The following is a 26622-nucleotide window of genomic DNA, read 5'->3' as shown; positions in this document are numbered from 1 at the left end:
AACTTTCAAAACTCTTACTAGCACTTCTTTCAGTTAGTCCTGACGAAGGGTCTCGGCCCGAAACGTCGACTGTACCTCTTCCTAGAGATGCTGCCTGGCCTGCTGCGTTCACCAGCAACTTTTATGTGTGTTGCTTGAAATTCCAGCATCTGCAGATTTCCTCGTGTCTAGGGTTAAGCAGTCTACTTCAGCACAGGAGGAAATAATTTGTTCTGTATTGGGGCTAGTTATAATCTGTATACTTTTATTAAGTTATAACCTCTTACGATTGGTAAACGAAGTTCAATCTAAGTGGAAGGTGTGTAGTATGAGCTAGCTGTATTTGTCTACCTTAGGTTGACATAAAGTTGGCTTACCAGCTATTATTCAGGAGGTGGAGGATAAATAAAGATGGCTACACTCAGATGAACAGCACAGGGTTCAGCCTCCCTCTCAGTATCATGACTGCATTCTATGTTGTAAGCAAATATGCTATTTAAAGAAAATTATTACAATTAAACCACACTTTCATGATATTAACATGCCTCTTTAATAAAATGCACAAATTATTCAACAAAAACATATAATCAGATCTTTATACTAAAGAAAAACTTGCAATCAGCGTGTGAAAGATCATTCTTCCTGTGAGTTCAGGGTCTTAAATGAGTTGTGACTGTATATTGTCTTTGTTGCTGTGTCTTTCTGCCGGTGAGACAAGAAAAGTCAAAGACAAACAGAGCCAAGAAAACCTGGAGCATAATGTTCACCCGGAGTCTTGATAATTGCAAATTACGAGACTCCAGTCAAACTGGGAACGTTACTGCTCACAGAAAATGTAATAATTGCCCCAGAAGTGTTAAAATAATATGAACCTTTAAAAATAATATTATTTTCTCTGATTTTGTTTGCAATTATGCTTAATGAAAGTAATTCCTATTGCAGAATATTCTCTTCAACCCTTTGGGCTTCTACACCACCAGGACCCAAGATGCTGGACACATAATCCTCTGTAAATTTTTTGATTTGTTTCACTCCAGGCTCCTGTTTGCTCCCACAAATAACCACATAATACCACATAGCTATTCGTACAGATCAAATCAAATTATAGTGCCTCTTCCTAAATGTAAATTCAATTAACTTAATGTCAATTTGAGTTGAAAATCATGGAAGAGATGTCATTAGACTCTCCCTATGGATTCCAGTGTGCAAGCTGCTTTACAGAGGGAGCATCAAATCAATTTGGATAAAATGCGGCATATCTCGAAACACTACCATGCTGCTCGTTTTGAAATCTGCAAAGTAGCATCCGCAGCTTATTAAGATCATTTGTGTGATTCCAAAATGTCTCCACATGGAAACAATGGGTTCTCAGTCACTTAAGTGTTTTCCAGCAGCTGTACTATACGTCAGCTCAGATTTAGCCAATTCCTTCAAACTGATTCAGTGCCCTGTTTGGGCATAATTTTTGGCATGTGTACCAAAAGCAATTAGCTTTTAAAATAAAGAATCCAATGATCAATTTTATTCTGTGAAGTTTGTCAGTACTTATTGTTTCATATTTTCAACTATAGCTGTATTAGCAAGTGGAGCATATTAAATCAGGTTTGCATGATTTAAAATAGACTGATAGACTGCACAAAGACATATGGACACAAGCACAATGGAACAAAGTACACAGGCACTATTTCAACCCAGCATGCCTATTGGAAAAGTGATGGGATTATGTGGAACATTGATTTTATTCTCTGGTTAATTTTATTTTCCATTGATAGTGATATTGAATGGGTAGGAAGCCAAAAGCCTGCTCAATCCCATTGGTTCACATCTGGCATGTTAGGTTAAATCGATCCTCAAAGGCTCACACAGATTGCAAATGATTCCATGGTTGTATCGGGGGTTGCTGGGAAGCGCGGTTCAAACGATCAGATGGGCCTAATCCATGCTAATAAAATAAAAAAACTTAAACGTACAATTAATATACAGATATATGAAAATAAGGGAAAGCTACAGATGCTGAAAATCCAAAATAAAAACAGAAAATGCCGGAAGTATACAGCAGCTCAGGCTTTATCTGTGGAAAGGGAAATAGAGCGAACACTTTAGATCAAAGATCCTTCAATTGAACTGGGAAGGAGACAAAGGGAACTTGTTAAACTGCAGGGAGAGCAGCGGGGTGATGTCTCTGTAAGGTTAAACTTGGGAGTAAGCAGAAATGAAGGTTATCTGGTCAATGAGGTTAACCAGACTAAAGAATGTAGGAGCTGTGAAATGCAGTGTAAGCAGAGGAGGAGAGAGGTAGATGTGTCTGGTGGTGAAATCTCTTTTGAAAGCCATGCAAATTGTGGAAAATTATGTGTTGAATGCACAGGCTGGTGAGGTAAAAGGAGAACAGCAGGGGAAGTCTATTCTTGTTCTGTGCCAGAGGAGAATTGGTGGAACATTGCTTTAAAAGAAGATACATTTCAGAAAGAAGGGAGAGATTTAGTCAGAGAGCTATATGGCATTGAAACAGGCTCCGTGACCCAACCAAAGTGCCTAACCAGCGGAGCTGGTCCCTTTCCTTGCGTTAGGTCCATAACCCTCTAAACCTTTCCTGGCTATGTAACTGTGTAAGTACCTTTAAGCATTGTAATTATAACCTGCTTCCTCTGGGATCTCATTCCTGATGCCCACCTATGTGAAAAGCTTGCCTCTTGTGACCCTAAACAAACTTCCCCTCTCACTTTAAAGCTCTGCCTTCTAGTTCTATACTCCTCTATCCTGGGGAAAAAAGACTCAGACCATCCACCTTATCTAAACCTTTCATGATTTTGTAAACCTCCATAGGCTCGCCCCTCAGCCTTCTATGTTCCTGGGTAAACGCCCCAGCCTATCTAATAACTTAAAACACTTTCCAGAAGCATCCTGTGAATCTTTTCTGCACCGTTTCCAGCTAAATGACATCTTTTCTATAGCTGGGTGACCAGATCAGCACACAGTACTCCAAATGTGGTCTTACCAATGTCTTGCACAGCTGTAACATGTCATCTCAACTCTCATACTCAATGCCCTGACTAAGGAAATCATGCCAAACATTTTCACCATCCTATCTACCTGTGTTGCTACTTTCAGAGAGCTATGTACTTGTACCCTTCGTGCTCACTGTTCTACAACAGTCACCCATTATTCGTTAGGTCCTACCCTGATTTAACTTCCCAAAATGCAACACTCACCCTCACCCAAGTTAAATTCCATCTGCTATTCCTTGACTTACTCTCTTAGTTGATCCAGCTCCTGTTATAACTTTAGATAACCATCTTAACCATCGACTATTGATGTCATTCACAAACCTACTAACCATGGCAATTACATCATTATCCAAACCGTGAATATAAGTGATGGATAAGTGGGTAGCCTACGGCACCCCTCTGGTCACAGATCTCCAATCTGAAAAAGAACCCTCTACTACCTCTCTTTGACTGCTACCACCAATCCAATCTGTAACCAATTCCAGAAACATTTCAGATTCCATACATTGATGCAGACATAGAGAATTCCATTTACCCCCTTCCTCCAACAGTGCAACCCCAAAAGAGCTGAATCAGCCAAGGTAACTGACCTAACCTTCAGTGTCGTTGATGAGAAGTTCAAGCCTTAAGCTAACATTAATCTGAAATCATCAATATTATAGGTACACAGAATACTGAAGTGCAAACAATCTGCTTTGTATAAAATCAGCTGTGAATACAGATTTCATTCCCCAGGGGAGGCAGTAAACAGATCTTCATTATTATGTCCAGGTAATTATGTTCTCAGGTATTAATGATGTGTGTTCTTTGGTGTTCCTCAGTGTTAACATTTCGGAAGCTCAGTCCTGGGCCCAGACACAAGTGCGATTATGAAGAAAGCATGGAGTGCCTCTACTTTCATAGAAGTTTGCAAAGATTCAGCATGACATCAAAAACTTTGGCAAACTTGTAGATGCATGGTGGAAAGAATATTGACCGGCAGCGTCACAGCCTGATATGGAAACTCTAATGCTCTTGAACATAAAATATTACAAAAAATAGTAGATATGACCCAGTCCATCACGGGTAAAGCCATTCCTCTATTGAGCACATCTATGCAGACTAGTGCCGCAGGAAAACGGTATCCATCATCAGGGACCCCAGCACCCAGGTCATGCTCTCTTCACACAGCTGCCATCAGGAGGAAGGTGCAGGAGCCTCAGGACTTACACGGCCAATTCACAAACAGTTATTGCTCCACAACCACCAGGGTCTTGAACCAAAACGGTTAATTTCACTCAACTTCACTTGTGTCATTGCTGACTGAATTGTTCCCACAACCTACAGACTCACTGTCAAGGACTCTTCATCTTATGCTCTTCATATTTTTTGCTTATTTATTTACTTTCATTATTGCCTTTTTTTCTTATGTATTTGCACAGATTGTTGTCTTTTGCACATTGTCTGTCCGTCCTGTTAAAGCGGTCTTTCACTGATTCTCTTATGGTTATTTCACAGTGGTGGGGCATTGGGAGCAAGGGTGGACCCAAATGCAAGACACATCTTGTGAGGGTAATTAGATTTAGTTCATTGTTCGAAACCAGGAGAGCAAGGCAGGAGTAGGAATAGTGGACTGAGTACTACGACTAGGCTGGGACCAAGGGTCTGGGCTTGGACTCGGAATCGGCTCCCAGAACTAGAGGAGACACGAAGAGGCTAGGGTATGGACTCCAAGCCAGAGACTGGGCAAGGACCCAGTACCTGGGTCTTGCCTCGGGCTCGGACCCCAGAACCAGGCATGGCTAGGGAGAAGAGGAACATGGAAAACAGAGCCTCGGTCTTGGGAGAGCAGGTACATGGAACCATGGACACATACATAGAACACAGAGTCGGGACCCCTCCTTGGGTACAGGACATAGTGTTGGGACTTACACACGGAACAGAGAGCCGGAACCCCTCCTTGGGTACAGGACATAGGGCCGGGACTCAAGACCCTCTGTGGGGCAGCGGCAAGACAGCCTGACTTACCCCACGGAGGTGAGGACAAGACAAGACAGAACATGACTCCCCGTGGGGCAATGGCAAGACGGCCTGACTTACCCCACGGAGGCGAGGACAGGACAAGACCAACACGAATGAACGCCAGAGAGTACCTATCTAGCTCCGGTGATGGAACTAGACCAAAGTGCAGGAGAGGAATGCAGACGAGGGCTAGAGGTGAGGGGGCAGAGAAGGGATTCAGACAAGGGGGTAGGACAGGAATCACAGACCGCCAGGGCCAGGACTTGACTCAGAACTGGGAAGCCGCCAGGACCAGGACTTGACTTAGTGCTTGAATGCTGCCGGAGCCAGGACTTGACTTGGAGCTTCCGGGTAGTGGTGAGCTCTCGACTTGGCCCGGGAACAGTAGACAGCGGTTCTTGATTCCCTCCGGCAGGTTAACTGATGGACCCACCTCGGTGAGGAAACTTTGCAGGCTCGCTTCGGTGAGGTAACTGGACAGGGTTGCTCCGGTGAGGAAGGGCAAATTACCAGCACTCGCTTTGGCGGAGACTAGGCTTTCTCCGGACAGATGACATCGGCACACCGTACCTTTGATGACTTTGCAGACGCTCCCGTGCCGAACGGCTGAAAGCCGGAGACTGTAAACTACTGGTTCAGCCGAGTGTTAATTGCCTCTAATCGCCAAAGTCGAGGGACACGGGAAAACAGGGAATCAACGGTCCAGATCGTAACATAAACAAGGTAAATTTAAAGGGACCCCGATCCGGACCATGACAGGTTATTGGATTTACAGAGGAAGCCCGCAAGAAAACATGTCTCGGGCCTGTAGATGGTAACATGTATGTGCTTTGATAATAACTTTACTTTGAAGTTCGAACTTTCTCTCCAGACACGCGTGTGTGGCCTCCGTCATGGTCGATCATGGGTACTGCGCCTCTGGTAGTCACTGGGGAGTGGCCTCTCCAGGGTGCAAGCCAGGAAAGGCCACTCGATATGGAGATATCCACTTGATATGGCGATCTGTCTGCTGCCCATGCAGTGGGACCACCCTCTCCATGCTGATGGCAGGTCCAAAGGAACGACGAAAGTCCATACAGTTTGGTGCCAGCAGCATCGCAGGAGTTGCCATGCCAATGCTGGGTACAGCAGTCAGCTGCCTTCCGGACTCCGACTCTGGATTTTTCCTTGGGGTTTATTCCCAAAGCCTTTCCCATGAGTGGGTATAGCCGCAAGGGAAATCAGAGTTTTCCTTCTCCTAGATGAGCGTTAACGAGCCCCATCTGCTCGTTTTAAGGCACCAGTGGCCTGCCTTTGCCCCTTCTCCTGTCAGTGAGAACAGCTCTGCAGGGCATAAGAACTATGCCACACGTGAAGGCCAGGAGTTGGACTTGGTTGTCAGAGGCTGTTTGAGACGCATGCCATGAAGAGCATTTGTTTAGCAGTGGGAGCTCATTCCCTCCACCACCCTTCGGCTATGACTACCTTTGGAGCCTTTCCAGACAAAGCAAATATTAAGATGGAATGTTTGTGAAAATTAGTCAATAAACAGAGCCAATGTTCTTCATAACACTGATGGAAAGTTTTTAATGTGTGACTAGAGTGAATAGTAGCCCTAAAGTCAAACATATCCCCACAAGAATCACTGGTGGCTCTACGTTATTCACAATTGCCTCTTGCAGCCTTCTCACAAAAGTCAGCTCCAAAGAGTTCTGTGTTTTTCTAAGGGACGTCTTTAAAGGATTTGCCACAAAACTGCTCCTTATTTCATGGCAAGAGTATTGATACTCTTACCAGCTTTTACCAGGCACACAATTTGGCAGTCTGTGTGACAAGAATCAGTCACATTCCTGGAATAATCACAAAGCTAAACTTTGAAGGTTGCAAAGCCCCTTAGATTGATAACAAGAGGCAACAAAGTTTCTAAAGAGACTTCAAAATGCCCTCTGTATTCTTATTTCTGATTTTTGTTTTCCCTGACACAATTTATCAAAATACATTGTAAACTCAGGATTTCTTTTGACTCAGAATTGAAAGAGAACATTTGAGAATGAATTTCCTCATTTGTAAACGAAGGACGGTCATGAGAAAATCATCTTTTAGAGAGTCACATGATCTGCCCTGTGTCTGTAAGAAGCAAACGGAAGTTTTAATTGCAGTTTTGAATTCCAAGCAGCTATGATTAAACCTCATGTCTTGACACAATATTGCTGTCAATTTGACACAATGTATAACACCATCTGTTTTGCAAATCATACATTATTGGGGATATTTAAAATATAAGCTCTCTTCCTTGTGGCAACGTAGGCCTCAGGCACGATAGAATGTGGTCAATCTATTACTCTCCTTTCTTATCAAACCATGCTGCACTTTTCCTCTGGCTAAATTCTATTGTATTTTCTGCAAGGCTGAGCCAAAATAAATTATTAAACAGCACCGCAAATCCTTTGCTGAGGAAAACCTTTAATCACTTAATGGGGTGGCGTGCGAGAGAGCGGGGGGGGAGGGAGGGAGAGGGAAAGAGGGAGAGAGGAGAGGGGGGGAAGGGGGAGAGATGGAGGAGAGACAGAGGGGGAGAGAGAGAGCGAGAGAGAGAGATAGGGGAAAGGGAGAGAGAGAGGGGGAGGGGGGAGAGAGGGAGAGAGGGAGCGAAAGAGAGAGAGAGGGAGAGGGAGAGGGAGAAGGAGGGAGAGGGAGAGGGAGAGGGGGAGAGAGAGGGAGAGAGAGAGAGAGGGATAGGCATTTAATCATAAATTTCTCTGATCCAGTGTGAAAGAAGCAGAGTGATCGGTGAAATAGGTTCACTGTCCACAGACACTGGCCACATGCCCAGTTGACACAGTTGATAGGATCCCATAAAGTCAGGCAGCCTGGAGAGCTTCATGTGGAATTTTGGAAAAAAAGAAGTAAATTAGTTCATAAGGAAACATTTTAATTTTATACTATATTCATGTCACTTCCAGAAGACTGTAAGAAAATGTTCTATATTCACAAGTGTAGGAAAACTTTGAATGCAAAGGCATGTGTTTCTTTGACTCTGTCCCTATCAGGGAAATATTTGATCATGACCAAAGCTCCCAATATAGCCTCAACAGTGACCTTTAATAGAAAGTTGATTGTTGAATAACTGGATGCTGAGTCGGTTATCAACTAGATTATGACCCAGACTGCACCTTAGTGCATTCTTGACTCATTGCAGAGGAGGACATCCCTGTCATCTGCACTTTTAACTTTTCAACTTAACCTTCCCATTAAAAAAGTGTTGAGTGCACTAATGTCAGACTAACGGGGTTAAGTGCTTATCAGTGTATCAGTTTTGTTTCCATGCATTACCTCCTCAGATCTCTTCCTTTTCAGTTTCCTCCCTGAACAGCCTGAAAACACTCATTTTTTTTCTCAGTAGTTGAAAGTAACTGCATGCAGGTGACATCGGTGTTTTTACTTATTGAAATAAAGGGACAAGTTTTATTCATGGGCTGAATTTCATTTCCCTCCTCCAAAACAAATGAAATAGTAAGAGATTGGATTGGTTGGAGAAATAGGTCAGGTCTTTAGATTGGAGCCATTTTCTGAGCAGATAGGAAGATTGTATTCCAAATTAAGAAGCATATAAATTATAAATTCAATCATTTCCAAAAAGCTGAACATCTACCAGGGCAAAACAAAGCATTTTGAATGAAGAGAAAATTCTTATTTAATGTCAGCTCATTGGATAAGAACTCAGGGATGGATTACCTCAATAATATAGAGAAGATTACGACAAATAATATCTTCAAAGGACTCATAAGATGATCAGTGCCTTACAGATGTCCTTTTAGGAAGAGCACTCTGATTTAGTTTTTGGGAGTTTAAATGCTTTAGGTAAAGAGGGTCTCCCAGCATAAGAGCTCATTTAAACAGAAGGTTACACTGACAGTCCAGTCTATTCTTTCTAAATGTTAGAATTAAATAAATTAATATGCATATATGACCATAATTTTCAATATCATGCTGTCACAATATTTTATTTAGTTTCATTGTGACTTTATTTTCAAATATGCATGTGGACAGATGTTCCAATTTGTGCATTTTACAACCCTGTTATTATTTAATGTTGCAGTTTTCAATATGACTTTTTGAAAGCCAACATTGAGAAGCCGCTTTTAAATTTTTAACAATAATGGAACTGACTAATATGCCAGACTTATTCTAGATAGTCTGAGCACTATTGCCTGGTTTGTTCTGCTCTTTAAGGTGAATTTCTCCCCTCAAGTGTTTCGTAGGCAGTAGATTCAACAGATATAATAATACCGCACAATTGTTATTCTTCACTTTCAGAACTAAATGATTTTAATTCACGGAGATTAAAAAAAAGGATGGCATGTAAAAAAAACTATAATTTTCTAAAGATGACCCTGAAATTCAGTTAGCTGTATTATTGTCTGTCTTTGTCAGTGGTGTGTCTTTTTGATATAGATTTAATTAATTGAATAATGTATTATTCTCTATGTCTAAGAATCTTGCATGTTGTGAAGGTATCGACAATCATCTTGAATGTTACAATGAAACTGAAAATGTGGAGGATGCAATCGTCCAGAGCATTGTGTGAAGGCAGTCCATTATCTGCACTAGGTGTCTGTGTTGACCTTGTTCATTAAGAGACAGTTAAAAGAACATAGGATGAGTTCTTCTGTTGATAACCATTAGGAAGTAATACTCAGTTTTATAGTGCTGTACAGGTACTGGCAGTGTTCTAATTTGTTCTGTATTTCATTTAAATACATAAATTGTTGGTTAAACTAGTTTGTTTTTTTAATACCTTTTTAACTATTTTCATGAAACTTCAGCTAACTGGTGCAGCTGCTTAACGAGGTTAAAATATACTGTTCCCAATGTGTCTCAATAAATTGGAATTCACTGTATTCTATTTTACAAATACAATGGAATTTATTACAATTTAATTCTATGGGATCATCAAAAGTTCTACCAAACAGCACTCGCTTAACAACAAGCTGCTCCAATCCAGCTAACAATCCCTTTCGTTCAATGGCAATCTCATTACTGAATCCCGAGGGACCGTTGACCAAGCTTAAACTGCAGTATCCACATATGCAATATGGCTGCAAGAGCAGGCCAGAAGCTAGGAATCCTATGACAAGTAATTCGCCTGCTAACTCTTTAAATCCTGCTCAACAAGGCTCAGGTCAGGCGTGTAAGGGAATACTCTCTATTTGCACGGATAAGTTCAGCTTCAGCAGCTCGCAAGAAGCTTATACTCGCACAGGAAATAGCAGCCTGCTTAATAGTCACTGATCAAGAACCATTTATTCACTCTACCACTGAAGCAAGGTTGCAGCAGCTCTATCATCAGCAGAATAAACTACAGTAACTAACCAGTGTACTACAGTAACTCACCAGTGAACCACAGTAACTCACCAATGAACCATAGTAACTGACAAATACTAACTACTGTGACTCGGTGAACTACAGTAACTCGGTGAACCACAATAACTCACCAGTGAGCCACAGTAACTCACCAGTGAACCACAGTAACTTACCAATGAACCACAGTAACTGACAAATGAATGCTCAGTAACTCACCAATGAGCTACTGTAACTCGGTAAACTACAGTAACTCACCAGTGAACCACAGTAACTCATCAGTGAACCACCATAACTGACAAGCGAACCACAATAACTCACTGAACTACAGTAACTCACCAGTGAATTGCAATAACTCAGAAGGTTGAAAACCAAGTTGCATGATTTCGGCCTCTCAAATTCTAATCAACATTTCACTTTGTAATTATTGCTACCAGAAGGCTTACATAAGAATTCATCAAGCATCTGATTTGTTTAACCTTATTCATCTCTCACTCAGCAGAGAAATTTCTCCCAAACCATGAAACTATAGTCCATACCCTCTCCACAACATCAACATAAGGTAAGGCAAGAGTAGTCCCTGCTTTGAACAGAGCAGTCCCACTCATAAATTTCTGATTTGAATTAAACTTCAATGTGACAGTTATATTGAAAGATTGAAAATAAGGGATCTACAGTATTTTCCTCGAAAAGAGAATACTGAAAGGGATGAGTTGGGCAGAATGGTTGGACTGTCAAAGCAGTGTAGCTCTATGTATTTTTTTGTTGATAAGTTTATCAGGGCATGGCAATGTCTGTCTTTAAATTATAAAGGGGTTTGTAGCTGCAGGTAGAAAGTGATTCCATTAGCAGAAGCAGGATTTCCAAGCAACGAATCATAAATATGCCTTGGCATTAGATCTACTTCTTGGAATTCCCGCCTATCAGCATTGTGTGAGTACCTTCCCCAGAAGGACTGCAGTGGTCCATGAAGATAGAACATAGAACATCGAAGAGACAGCGCAGAAACAGGCCATAAGGCCCACAGTGTTGTGCCAAACCAATTAAACAGTAGGTCAAAAATATCCAAATACGAATCCCTCCAGCCTACGCTGTGTCTGCATCCCTTCATCTTCCCTACATCCATGTACCTATCCAATCATCTCTTAAAAGCCTTTGCCTCTATCACCATACCAGGCAGTGCATTCCAAGCCTCCATGATTCCGAATAAAAATCTTACCCATCACATCCCCTCTCACCTTCACTGCATGCCTTCTGGTATTAGACATTTCAAGCCTGGGAAACAGATACTCTCTATCCACTCTATCTACTATACCTCTACAATGCTGTAAACCTTTATCAGTTCAACCTTCAGCCTTCACCGCTCCGGAGAAAGCAACCCAAGGTGATCCAGCCTATCATGATAGCACATTTCTTGTAAACCAGGTAGCTTCCTGGAAAACCTCTTCTCTACCCTCTCCAAAGACTCAACATCCTTCCTAAAGTGGGCTAACAAGAACTCTACGTAATACTCCAGATGTGACCTAACCAGAGTTTTATACACAAACAAGAGGAAATCTATAGATGCTGGAAATCCAAGCAACACACACAAAATGCTGGAAGAACTCAGCAGGCTAGGCAGCATCCATGGAAAAAGGTATAGTTGACGTTTCAGGCCTTGGCCTCTGGAGTTCCTCCAGAGTTTTAACTCTGGTTAGGTGACTCACTATAAACCTTCCCAAGGACAATTGAAGATATGCAACAGAAGTTGGTTTTACCAACATCCCCAATCCCTCATATTGCATAAGCATGAATAAAATCATGAGGTACTAATGAATAAGGAACTCAAGTAAAACATCATTATCCTTGGTGGTGATAAAAAAAAACAGACATTTCTACTACATGAAATAATTGGAATGAAGAGTTTTTTTGTGGTTAAGTGTGAAATGGAAGGAAATGGTGATTGGGCGAATTAAGTTAGGGAGGTAGGGAGTTTATATGAAACAAACTCTGGCAGACATCTACGAGTCATGCTCTCAAAACCACACAATTTTACATAATGACATTGGCTAAATTTGCACTTAACTCTCTCAAACTTATTGACAGTTCAGCATTTAGTTTGTTAAATAAGAACAGAATGTACTGAAAACATTAACAGTTTTTCTGACTTGTTGAATGTTTCAGTTCCAGGAGCTTTCATAAGAACCAGAAAAGAGAAAACTTGCAAGTTTTCAGTCACAGATGAGGCAGGTAAGAAAGAGGTTGAATGAAGAGAATATCTCTGAAATGGTGAGACCAAATGAGTTATTGTAGCAGTTAGATTTCAATTCTCAACCTAAGTTCCAATCCCTCTGCACTTTTTGCTTCATTTCACCACTATTTTAATCTGAAAATTAAAGCAAATCAAATAGAAAACAAATATTCAAAAGCAAAATAGAGCAGTTCATTTGTTCTAAAAGGGAAAAAGCTGCAAACATTTGATCCATCTAGTTACGAAGAAACGGAGGGGACAATGTCAGATTTCTGAACGTTATTAATAACCTCCAGCCACTTAAAATGCTCAAACTCTTAATATAGTAAGGCAAGGCAAGTTTATTTGTATAGCACTTTTCAAACACAAGGCACTTCAAAGAACAATCAGCAAAATAATGGAATAGTTGAAGATTGTACGAAGACAATAATAATGGAGGGTTTGTTCAGTTCTGCGCCAAGTGAGTCATCACAATCCCTGTAACATAATAGTGTCTTGTTTCAATTCATAGTATCTATTATGAAATTCTTCAATGATGACTACCTCTAAAGTGTGAAATCATAAGGCGAATATTACAAAATTGGAGTGATAAGGTTAAATTATACTTTCTTACTTCCTGCAAAAGTACGGAAAATAGTAAGATATACTGTATTGTTCCGATGCAATTCTGCACTCTGTATACATGCAATAGCTTTACAAACAAGGAACAATTATTTTCTTACAATGCATATATTAATTAATGCACTAAGTATTCGTTAGGAGATAGGGGCATGGGCTTCCTGTAGAAAACAACCTAAGCATGGATACGGCCAAGGATCAATACATTGAACCTGCAATAACCTTGAAGCATTAATATACATTAATAAACATTTTAAAATGTGTTGGTGCCTAAAGAGAAGTGACAATGGCAATTAAACTACTTTGTTTGAAACTTCTCAGCAGTGATGGATTTTGAAACAACAAGGTGCGGCTGTGTAAACAGAGTCTGTTGTCTATTAGAACAACGCTCAGCATGGAGCCACTTGACACAAGAGGTTTCAAAATTGAATACCATGTTTATACAAAGAATGACTCATTAATGTTTTTACTATGTACATTGGAGATTTTAAAAAACTGCGGATGTTGGGATCTGGAGCAAAACACAGACTAATGGAAGAACTCAGCAGAATCTGTGAACTGAGGGACAGTCGACATTTCGGATTGAGACCCTGCACCAGGACTGAGTGTGTAAAGGGAAGACAGTTAGTATAAAGAGGCGAGTGAGAAAGGTGAGGCATGAGCTTTTTAGGTGGATCCAGGAAGGGAAGGGACAATGGGCAGCTGGATACAGATATACAGATATGTTTGAGAAAGGGCCTGGGACCCATCTCACAAGTATATGGATCTGTAGATAGCTAACCAGCAATAACTAGGACTGGGTGAAGTTTCACAAATTCCGGCTATTAGTAGTTAAACCCAGTAATACTGTCACCAGGTCATTATTTTTTTGAAAAATCTCATTGTATTTAAACCTCACAAATTAGATGATTGCTTCTATCAAAATAGACTTAATCCAACAGTTTGTGTCTATTCCCACTCTTTGTTTGACTCCTTCACAACCTTATCAGAATGGGAGGCACAACCTCAAGTGTTTCTTGAAGACTCTTCTATTTCAAAGTCAGTAATTCTAAGGCTACTTAATATTCTGCAAATTGAGATGTAATAAACTGGTTCAGCTGGTTGAACAACAGAACACCCGAGTTAATCAAAAACACAGCAACTTTCAAACTCTAGGTTAAGTAAACTACATGCAGAAGGAATTTCAGAATTGTATACCTGCACTGCACTTCCCTTGTGCCTCCAACACTATAATCTGTATTCTGGAATTGTTTTTCTCTTTTTCCATGTTGATGCACTAATGTTTTGAAATATAATATATTATATACATATACACACACACACACATCACTGATTCTTGAGACTTCAACGAAAACATGTCCCACTAAGAAAAGTGCTAATTCTATCGAAAATGAATAACATTTTCTTATTTAAAATAATCAGGATTGATCATCTGAGGGTCTTTTGCACAAATGCAACAATTTTTTCATATGTTTGTTTTTAATTTTATAAATTATATGATTATATGATAGCCCAGTACCCACAAAATCATTTGCCCTCAGCCAAGAGATTATCATTTCAATTTGATAAAAAAAGGGTGAAAAAGATCACTTAACATGTATAATATATGCCAGATGAAACAGTAGAGTGAAAAACCTCTTTAAAACTAAAAGCAGTGAATTTTCAACAATATTTACTCTTATTTTGTAGTTTCTCAAAAAGTGTCCCAAGTTTTTGACAACACTGTCAGATATTTATAAAAAAGCAATAAAATCAGGCAACCACATATTCAGCTATATTCTTGAGGACCCCCTTTCCACCCTCCGCATCTGCTAAATGCAACAAGGTCAAACAAGCTCCTGTAAATTTGCTATTTTTTCAATTGTTTTTACATATTTATTCATGTTTCTACTGTCAACACTGTCTCTTTTGTATAGAAAGAATTATTTTAAATTATGACATAAATTTATGCATTTTAAGTAGAGGCCAGAGGCAGCAAGTAACAGAGGAAAAACAAGATGGCTCCTGTATACAACTCATGGATGTCATGTAAAAAAGTGTGTTTTCGTTACCACCGTCAGACATCACCACCGTCAGATATCAACACCGTCAGGTTTCCTGTCTGACGGTGGTGGCACATAGTTTGACAAAAACATCTAAATCATCCTCAGTGGAAGCTTGAGTATAATTTATGATCACAATAAATAGTAATATGGCTTGTAATGTTTCATTAACCTCTTTATTTATAATATACGTAATTTCCCCTTTATTTCTTTCATACACAGGCCTACAATATTTCCTTACTATATGTATCCCCAATGACTAAAACCATAAATGAATTTAGTTGCACTATTTCATAATCTTTTTATAAAATTTCACCAAGTTAAACATAATTAAATTCATAGTAATTTTGCACAATTTCATAGTAAATTCTGACCTTCCTTTTATGTATTTTAGGAAGTTATGGCTAGGCAGCAGCTATCAGTGGAGGAGCGAAGGAGAAGAAACAGGGAATACCAAAAAAAGTGGAGAGAGAAAATATATAACGAGCCAGAGTTAGAGGAGGAATACCTGCGAAAGGAAAAGCAAAGGTGGAAGAAGAAAGTAGAGGATGGGAAGATAAAAACTATCAGTGATTTGAATGAAAGGGAAAAGAGGAGTAAGAGAAAAGCGTGGAAATGTAGACAGCAAGAGTCAAGAGAGCATAAGAGAAAGGGCTCAGAACGCCCAGAAACTCCCCCAGATAGTCCATTGGATCAGACTATACAGGAGCCAGCTCACAGTAGGCAGTCTATAGCAGGGGAAAGGGAAAGAAAGAAAACAAGAGCAAGATACTTGAGAGAGATGAAAGCTTTGAAAAATAAACTTCAAGAGATAATAAAAGATAGGAACAAACTGAAAAGGCGTTGGCGACAAGAATAAACTAGAAATAAAAAAACACAAGAATCACCAAGAAAAAAAAGAGCAGATGCAACAGGGAAGCAAACTCAAAAACTCCTCCATGAAGAAAACCCTGCTCTTCCACAACTGTCTCATTCAAGAATTTAATCGAAACAAAAATAATTTACAGTTGCCCCACAAGTCTGCTCAAAAATCAAAGAACTTGACTCTGTCAGGCAGGGTTCTAAAGAAATATCACCTAATACACCAGACAAAGCAGTTCGGGCTGACATACTTACAACACACTGTGAAAGAGAAGGAGTACTGACAAAAAACCCATTTACATTCAAACAATAACCCAGATGTTCAAGATTTCTATCATAATGCTGCACGAATGACAACTGACAAACAGGACATGATCACACGGAAGAAAATAAAGCATCAGAGAATGATTCTAACTGACACAATATTCAACCTCCACAGGGAGTTCATCAAAAAGGAACCAACTGTAAAACTCAGTTATTCATCCTTCTGTGCTTTACGTCCATTCTACCATACATACCTTACGGAAACAGCAACCACTGCAGATCATTGTCATGTTTCTGCAGTGAGCCACAGATGTGCCAGTGTTTCAGTCCAATAGCATTTCAGTTGACTGAAAATACACATGCCAGGCTACAGGTTGAGGAGAATGATGGCCCTACCACAATGGGAAAGAACAGAGGGCCTTTGGCAATGCTGATGGAGGAAATGGAGCAGGAACCCCAGAGTGGTCCTGACGGGACTACGACAGATATATCTGTTGGTGTCATAAATTGTGGAGATTGGCTTGCAGCCATTTATGACTGAAATTGTTGGTTAGCAAAGGCTGTCACTCTGGATGCTCATCATCAAGATGTTCAAGTGGAGTTTTTCCATCTTCATGGGCCCAACACGTGCTTCCATCCAAAACCAGGTGGAAAGGATACGTGCTTCATACCAGTTGAAAATATTCTGGTCAAACTGATGGAGCCATCATCACCGGGTCGTGCAAGCAGGACGAGGGAGATTTACCACCTGTCTGCTGAAGTCATGGACTTCATAGAGGAGGAGCATATTAATTGACTACTCCCTGATAAAGATGACTGAATGTTTTTGAAGATTTTCAAGCCTAGAAATGGATGGAATTTTTTTTTAGTTCCTGGCGTGTTTTCTGATGTTTATGCTTAAACATTGCAGTTGTACTGTAGTTTTTATTTTGCTGTTTACTGTTGTTATTAATATTTACAGAAGGATAAAATATACATGACAAATTGTTATTTGTTGTACCAAATTGTTAAGTAAAGGAAGCATTGACCTGAGTGGTGAAAAATTTGGAATTGTTTGTTGCAATTAGGCCACTGCCACCACCGTCAGGTCTCAGTCACCACCGTCAGATGGAACTTTCTTTGTTCTAAATTAATGTGCTTACAATCTGTTCCTCCAAAACAGTTGATTTATTAAAGTAATTGTCTCTTTAAAATTAAAAATGTGTTTTTTTATGTCCAAAATTGTTATTTTGTATATTTAATGCTAATGATAAAAGTCGCATGTTGTAAGAGTTTTTAAAGGAGTACACGTGAAATAGTACAAAAAATGAACAAAAATGAATATTCAACATTTAACAGCATATATGTGTACCTATGGTGTAGACATAATGATTTAGAGCTTTAAATCTATATAAGACTAAATAAATAGGAATAATTAGCTTTTTATTTTGTCTGACTGTTGACAAAAACTAAGTAATGACAGGAAAAACACATATTTTATGAAAAAAATTACAAAATCAGGAGGTTGCACTGAAATATTGCTTGATTGCTGAGACCTTGTTCTATAAACATATAAGTCTAGATTTCTTAACATTTAAAATTTTTTTCTTTTCAAAATTAAAACCTGTTTTATCCAAATTCTCAAGAATCAGTGATATATGTGGATGGCTTGCAAAACCATGTTTTTCACTGTATCTCTGTATATACAACAATATCAAATAATTTCCAATTATTCTCAAACAACCAGAATAAGAGGTGTTGATATTATTGATATTTAACCCATGCTGTAAGTCCACTTGTCCCATATTACATATTGCCAAATTTATGTTCTGTTGTGCTGTTCTTCAAGATCAAACAATCTGGTAGCATCCACTGTTGAAAACATGAAGAAGATATCTCTGACAGGGAACCTAGGACCTATTCCACCCCACCTGCAGGTAGGAATCAATGCCTTTCTGATAGGAAGACATGGGAGAAAACTGGCAAGATAAGAATGGGCCAGAATGGGTGAGTGATCCTGCATAAGTAGTTCATTCAGATCCAATGCCTTTAGGAACAATGGGAGGGAAGAACACTGGTGCATTAAATAGGGAAGAGTGAAGGGAGGGGAGGGGTGAAGCAGCATTCATTGCCAACAGCTGTTCCCTTTGGTATATGAGTTGCCCTGTTAAATTATTCCTTCTGGCTAGGAAGCTGGTAACAGCTGGTGGGTTCAATCATTGCTATCAGTATTCGAAGGTGATCTGCCAGCATCATACTAATGATCAGAACAAGTATCATGTAGATATGGGGGTGCTCATGGACACCAACCAGGCAACATGCCAGATGTCTGCATAGGAGGTACAGGCAACAGCTGAGCTAATGGGCTATATCCTGAATACCTGCTGCACTGTGACAGAAACCCCTAGATTTCTGTCATAATGAAAGATATTGTATATACTACTGCAGACATAAGTGCTTTAATGTAATATTTGCAACAAAATGCTAAGAAATCAAATCCTCCTAAAGATGATTTGTTTCGTTCTGACATCATAAATTTGTTAGATCAAATTTATCTTCAAACTTGATGCAGTTTTAAGAACTGAAGTCATGTAATACCCCAGTAAGTAATGTGAAGGGTCTTGGCTCAAAACGACTACTGTTTACTCTTTTCCATAGATGCTGTTGGCCTGCTGAGTTCCTCGAGTGTCTTGTGTGTGAAAAGAGTGTTTTATCATCTCTAGATATAAAGTACTGAATGCAATTTCCATTATTGCTGGAAGATTCCCCATGATCTTTGACAAAAGCTCTGTAAACAGGACTACGCTTTGTGAAATGTTTGAGGGTAGTGTGTGAATGGGTGATGAATTAAGCAAATGAAATATGTAACACCTACATGAAAGATTAGATGGGAACTGTTTTGTCCATACTTAAGGTACAGGCCCTTCCTTGTAAATCAAGAAATGTCTTTCAATTTATTTAAGGACTTTACATGAATTCATTCCTCTTGTTCATTGTTAGAGTAGAGTTTATTGCAAATTATTTTGAGAAGTATGATGTTGCTAACAGAAACATAATAATCAAAGATAAATAGGATGGTTACAGTTATAAGGAAGTCCATTCAAGCCCAATCAGGCCTGAACATGGCACAAATTTCTTTGTGTTTATTTCTAGAAAGGATATCTTGCAATTTCCTGTGCAGAGGAAAAGCAAAGTGATCTAATTACAAATGGAAGCGAAAAGGCAGAGAGGGTTACAACATCATGCAGGCACTTAAACACACACCTCGACTCTTGGGAATCCTGGAATAAACTGGAAAGGAAATTTCATATAACTCCAAAGAAAGGCAGTAGAAAGGAAGGTGGATTTTGGACCACTATGCAATTCAGCAACAACTCAGGCACAGATGCTTTAATATGGTATGCAGGCTGTTTCTGGTACTCAGTCTATCAGATACATATGCTGGCATAAACAGATAGCCACTTTTCTTATTCAGTTGCCTTTCTTTCAAACCCTTTCTTAAGGTGAGTCTTGAAATTATTGCTTGTTCAGTTAACTACCACATATTAAACTGATCAAGACCTTCATAAAGTGGCAAAAACATGGTGCAATGTATTACCTGTATGCTGTCTGGTACGGGAATTGCAAGATATCTGACCAAAAGACTCTGCAATGGATTGTGATGACTTCTGAGACAATCATCAGTCACATTCCACCCCATGCTGGAGATATACCAGAAGCGCTATGTTCTCAGAGCCCTCAGCATTGTCAAGGTCCCTCCCACCTGTCCCAGAGTCTTGTTGATCTCCTACCATTAGGCAATACATACCACAGTACAAACTTATGTTCTATTGATCAGATCTTCAAGATCAAACAAACTGGTAGAATTCAAAATATAACAACGCTATAAGACCACAAAGATACAGGAGTAGCCTAACTGGTTGATGGGTTAATAAGGATATTTGAAATAGAGAAAAGAAGCAAAGGGGTATGTAAAAACTGTGAACTTCAAGTCACAGCTTTATCAAAGAACGATAACCAAAGAGAGAGTGTTGAAGATGCCCAATAAGTCAGGCAAGGACTATGGAGAGAAAGCAACTGAGCTAAAATTACAAATGGATACCCTGAGGAGTAGCCAGATCAATCGTAAGATGGTGTTTCTCAGGCTTCAGCTGAGCCTCATTGGAACCACTTAGGATACAACAGGCAGATAGGTCATAGTGGGAGACCAAAGAAAAATTGAAGTAAAAGTGCAGGTGTTGTATTTCCTGTAGGTCCATTGGAAAAAGTCACTAGATAGAAAGAAGTTGGTGGAAATGAGAAATTATATCAAGAAATGTGGGAAATGGGCCCTTCAGGAAGAGATGTACATGGTGGTAGCGTCGCACTGAAGGTAGCAGATTTTGTGCAGGATCATCTGCTAATGGGATGGTGAGGACTCTATATCCAAGAGCCAAGAGAATAAAACCAGAAGTGCTGAAAATAGATGACACATGGTCAAGGACTCTGTCAAACACGGGGGCAGGAAGCTATAGATAAAGTAAAAGGAAAACACTTCAGGTGCAGTCATGTGAACTATTTTATTACCAAAGCAGATACAATGGAGACAGAGAAACTGAGAGAATGGAATAGAAGCCTGACAAAGGCAAGCTGGGAGAAAGTATAATCGGGATACCTGTATGTATCACTGGGCTTGAGATGGATTTTTCCAGTAACATATCACCTGAGAGAGCCAGAGGGAAGAGAAGAGGCAAAAGATAGACATTGTAAAAATGAGAACAAAATAGAAATCGGCAGAAAAATTAATGGCGGGTTTAGAGCACTGTGAATACACCAATACAGTCATCATATGACAGGGAAAATAGCTAAAGAACAGATCTCAAACAAAGAATTCTCCACATATTGCACAAAAATGTCAGATATCGCTTGAGGTTATAAAAGCTCCTTATCTGCTGCATTGATTTGAAGAAAGTAACTGAAGTTGAAGGAGGACTTATCTAATGTGGAAATGTGTTCTACTGGATGAATAAGGAGAAATGTTTATTTTCCAGTTTTGGTAAAGAGTAAATTAAACTGAAACAATAACAACTTCTCAGAAAACCGAGTCATTCCAACAGTTTTAGTTCATAATGCAGATTATATCTTTGAAATAGAGTCTTCCACCTTCTACCATTACAGAGTCCATTTATCTTTCCTGGGAAAATGAGAATTTGAGCTATCCTGATGAAATTTCAAATACATTGTTTCAGCTGGCATTCAAAGGAACAAAATGGATTCCTTTATATCGCAATCACAATCAAATTCACTGCATTTTTGTGCTGCTCAAATAGCAAGCAGAGAGCACTGAATTTAGAGGCCTTCTATTGGTCAAGGTCATCCATGGATGTTGTGTCCTAGCTGTCTACATGATACACAAGCCAGGGCAGTACAATATGGAGAGCAAGCTTTTGCCCATGCAGCAGGCTTCCCCATTCCACACAGCTGCGTCCAGAGGATTAGCAGACCCCGATACAGTTTGGCACCGGTGGTGTTGCAGGAGTTGCCAGCGTTGAACTCCGTGTAGGACTGCCTCAGGGACTCTAGCTCCAGATTTTTCCTCAGGGTTTACTCGTAAAGCCTTCCCCAGGAGTGGGTATAGCCACAAGGCAGCGCAGGTTTGATATCAGAGTTTTTCTTTGGAGAGCTGCCAACAATGGCTGGTTGTAAAGCACCAGTAACACACCTTTGCCCCTTCTCCTGTCAGTAGAAACAGTTCCAGCGTGCTTAGTAGCTAAGCCACTCGTGGAAGCCAGGAGCTGCGGTTGGCTATCAGAGGCTACTTGAGACATATGCCATTGGAAGCATTTAGTAGGTAGTGGGAGCTTATCCCCACTATCTTTCCCAGCTATGACAACCTTAAGGACTGCACTGAACTTATTTGAAGTAAATTATCATGGAAATAATCAATATATAATTATAATATTATGTGCAGCTCCGAATTTCAAATTAATTAAATAATTATTCAATCAGAGAAATTCGAAAAAAAACAAATACTCGTCCATATTGATCTATCTGACTATATTTAACAAAAAAGCAAAATATAGATGTTCCACTGGTACATCTGGCATTATGACTTTGACAGGAGATATACTTGATTTTACTGCATAACCTCAGTCATCGGCACTTAAATATCTCATTTGAGGAAACACTGTAGGAACAGGTTTGCACTCCTACGGAGATCAGTTGATGTAGCCTGGGCAGAGATTAAACCTGGAAGTCTCTTGATATTGGTTACTCACTTACTCACCGGAGAAACTGACTAATCCACCAGAGAGTTAAAATTTATTTAAGAGGATTAATGGCAAGCTTAAATATAAATGTTAGTAACGTGGTAGAATTACAGAATGTGTTAGAAAATCGCCAGAGGCACAAGAATTTAATTTTGGAAACTTTATACAATTTTAGTTCATCTGGAGATTTAGTGCCCTATCTTTATCTTTAAGTTTTACTCACACTGCTGCAGTCGTGCTGCTTTAGGAACAGTTGATCCAGGATTATTATCACCAGTTAAGCTAGATGATCCCATCCAAACATCGTATGTGATTTAGCATCAGTGTGGCGCAAAAATACAATTTCAGTTTAAGCTAAACTCCTATCGTCACAAAGTCTGTGTATAATGGAACATATCATTCTCTGCAACTTCCGCTATCTCCAGAAGGATCCTACCACCGAACACATCTTTTCTTTCCCTCCCTCCACTTTTCATAGGGATTGCTCACTTCCTGATTCCCTCGTCCATTTGTCTCTCTCCACTAGTCTCCCTCTAGCTACTGTACTTATCCCTGTAAGCAGCCAAAGTGCTACACCTGGCCTTTCACCTCCCCCCTCACCTCCATTCAGGGCCCCAAACAGTCCTTCCATGTGAGGCAACACTTACCTGTGAATCTGCTGGGGTAATTTATTGCGTCCGGTGCTCCTGATGCAGCCTCCTGTACACTGGTGAGACCCATCGTAAATTGGGAGACCGCTTCATCGAGCACATCTGCTCCATCCGCCAAAAGCGGAACTTCCCAGTGGGCAAATGTTTTAATTCCAGTTCCCATTCCCATTCTGATATGTTGGTTCATGGCCTCCTCTTGTACCAAAATGAGGCCACCCTCAGGGTGGAGGAGCAACACCTTATATTTCGTCTGGGTAGCCTCCAACCAGATGGCATGAATAACGATTTCTTATTCTGATAAAAAAAGGAGTCTCCCTTTCCCTCCTGCCTTCTTCTATTTCCCACTCCAGCCTCTTACCTCTTCTCACTTGCCTATCATCTCCAATGGTTCCCTGTCCTCCTTCCCTTTCTCCTATGGTCCACTCTCTCTCCCACCAGATTCCTTCTTCTCCAGTACTTCTACTTTCCTCCCCACTTGGCATTGCCTATGACCATGGAGCTATCCTCCTTCCCTCCCCCCACCTTTTTATTGTAGTGTCTTCCCCTTTCCTTTTGAGTCCTGGAAAAGGATCTCGGCCTGAAACGTCAACTGTTTATTTCCGTAGATGCTGCCTGACCTGTTGAGTTCCTCCAGCACTTTGTGTGTGTGTTGCTTTAGATTTACAGCATCTGCAGAATTTCTGGTGTACATTACAGAACTAATTCAATTCGCAGAAAGTAAACAGAGCTGTCTTCCACAACCAATGAGGAAAACATAATGGGCAGCCTTAATTGTTCATCAGTTATTACATAAATATTACAAAGATACTGCTTACACTGTCCATTTTCACTTCCACTTTCTGGTACAGTATATTTATTCATAAATATGTAAGTGAGATGCATTTCCAGCATAGATGTTAGCTATTGTTAGTAATAATGTACATTATCATATTCTGAGACTCTTAGTGACTCCTGGAGATGAGTGTAGTTTGTAAATACCATTATTACAAGTTCGGCTCACAGACCAGCTCCAACCACTGCAATCTTTGACAAGGATACAGAGAGCATTCAACATACAGTATATCAGCTCAAAAACAAAACAGTTTTGAAGAATCTCTTCATAGTACCTATTAAGCATCATTGAATACAGGTCTTCGAAACAGCATGAGCCAAGTTTTCTAGGTTCACAGAGGGTTGGTAAACCTGTGGCAATTGGGAAAATGCGTTAACAGTCGTATTTGGCAGGGATAGAAATGCTGATAATGGGAGAACTAAACAGACAAGAGTGACTATTGAGTAGAGAATTCCTCAGCACTGCAACACCATTCTTCAGGCAGGAAATAGGACGTGCTCAGACGGCAGTATTGACAACCTAGGCATGTGCAATTGAGCGTAGGAGTTCTTTATGCCCCTTACATTTGCGTATCTGGTAGCTGCAGAGGAAGTTGTTCAAACTCATGGAAGTAGTATCGGAATTACAGGATTATTTTAATCCACAGACAACTGAAATAGAAGGGATTTACAAATTCAGTACAAGCAGTAAAAATGCATGAGAAACTGTCAGCGACTATTTAGCAGCTTTCGTCAGTTCAGCTAAACATCGCTGCAAGGTGAATCCTTAAACCATGCATTGTGAAATAGATGATAATGTGGTTTAAATGACAAACTGATTTAGGTGGCAAGAGTCTCATCTCTGATCAGGATTGCGATACTGCAACCTTAGTAATGATGGCAACAAAAATGACTAAGAAATTGCCGAGAAGAGTCACGTAAGCCCCACATGAGAGCAAGTGGCACAAATCCTTCCTATAGTCGGAAGATTAATTATTCTCCACGACACTCTTGCAATAATAATACATAATATCACATGCGGCAACTCCCAAGGCCAATTATAGGTTCAAACCCAGAGCATCTGGAGTAATAGTACCAGGGCCAACCTGCCTCCCAGAGAGGGAAAGTATGTAGCATTGATATTGATACCACCCAAAGGAACAGAACTGACTGTATTATGATCCATGCTAAGAACGGAAATAGCTGTAATCAACAATATTTTATGATGATCTCAAATAATCAAGTTATATAAATGAATATTCGCAGAGCAGCAAATTACTTGATCACTGGCAGTGATATATACAGCAGACCTTCAACTTTTGTTTTGAAGTACAATTCGTCTTAAGACATACTCATACTTCAGTAGGACTGAAGATACCAAGTCAAATTTAAAACATTTTAATAGCAGATAATTTGAAATAATTGTAGCTGATCTATGCAGAGCAGCTGATAATGTTGGACAAGATACTAGAATGGAAATACTGAAAGAACTCAGCCAGTGAAACAATTTGTGTGGAAAGAGAAACTAGTCAATATTTCGGTTAGCAACCCTCCCATATGTTTGTATAATTTCTTTTCTTGTTTCAGATTCCAGCATCTGCAGTTTAATTTGTTTTCCATTACTGGACAAGAACTAGTTAAGAAAACGAAATATTTGTCACACAGATGAACTTACAGTAAAAGCCGATGATCTACCTGGGAAGCAATATGAAGGTATGATGCAGGCAGTGATAACATGAACTCTACTTTGTAACTAGCAGATGTTGGCAGTTAGAGAAATAGTGAGAGATAACAGAAGTGCGTGATTCTGAAATGTTCGTGAGTATGGTCTCCTTTCACAACTAGACGCTCCAGTGATCTGCTGATCAAAGGTATCAGAGATGAGGTAGAAGACAATTATTATCATTTGTCCAGAGAAGATGAACAATCTACCATTGTAAATAGTTAGACTGTTGGTATTCATCATAGTGTGATTTCACTGGTTGGCATTATTGATCACGTCTATATTGTCCTGTGCATCCATTCAGTCTAATAACACTGAATAAAGCATAGATTTTAGAAATCTGTGATTCTCATGTAGTATTCTGCTTCTTATTTCTCCTTTTCACTATTGGCTTAGAATCCACATTACACTGGTGATGAGGACCATAAAGAACTGAAGCTTCCTGCAATGAAATAGTCAAATACCCTGTGCACTCATATACTCATTAGGGTAGGAATCTGAAAACTCACAATTAGTCATAGTGAGTTCAAAGTGCAGTGTTGACGTGATGGGACTTGAGATAAAACAGTTTTCAGGAGACAAGGAGTTATGAATGTAAGTGCAAGCACAATAAATGTTGTGCAAGCACAATAAAAGTCAAACAAAGTATGATACCCTGCAAAGTATGATATCATGATGTTCTTCATGGTGAGCAACATATTTGAAATTGAGAGGCAGATATAGGTGTGATGGTTCAAAATGAAGCCACATAGATCGTGGGATGTTTTCCATTTATCATTCCTTTCGACAATGTTGTCCAGGTACGATTGCTGATTGTTGATTGTTGAATTATTTTAGTCTAGTACCTTTGTGAAAATCTAAAATTCAGA

General features: G+C 39.8%; 1 long non-coding RNA gene across 4 annotated transcripts in view; it reads left to right on the top strand.

Annotated features, from left to right (window-relative positions):
- Window positions 1-25824, top strand: part of LOC140187130 (uncharacterized) — a 47867-nt gene extending 22043 nt beyond the window's left edge. For 2 of the 4 annotated variants that reach the window (XR_011883010.1, XR_011883009.1), the window contains one exon: window positions 922-1483. This is a non-coding gene — a long non-coding RNA (uncharacterized lncRNA). Of the gene's footprint in view, window positions 1-921; window positions 1484-3808; window positions 6611-25617 lie in introns of those variants that run through there. The other 2 variants (XR_011883011.1, XR_011883007.1) reach the window with 2 other exon arrangements.
- The last annotated feature ends 798 nt before the right edge of the window (window positions 25825-26622 follow it).

This window comes from Mobula birostris, chromosome 24 (assembly GCF_030028105.1).
Source record: "Mobula birostris isolate sMobBir1 chromosome 24, sMobBir1.hap1, whole genome shotgun sequence".
NCBI lineage: Eukaryota > Metazoa > Chordata > Chondrichthyes > Myliobatiformes > Myliobatidae > Mobula > Mobula birostris.
The sequence above is the reverse complement of the archived record's forward strand: the minus strand, read 5'-3'. Positions and strand labels throughout refer to the sequence as shown.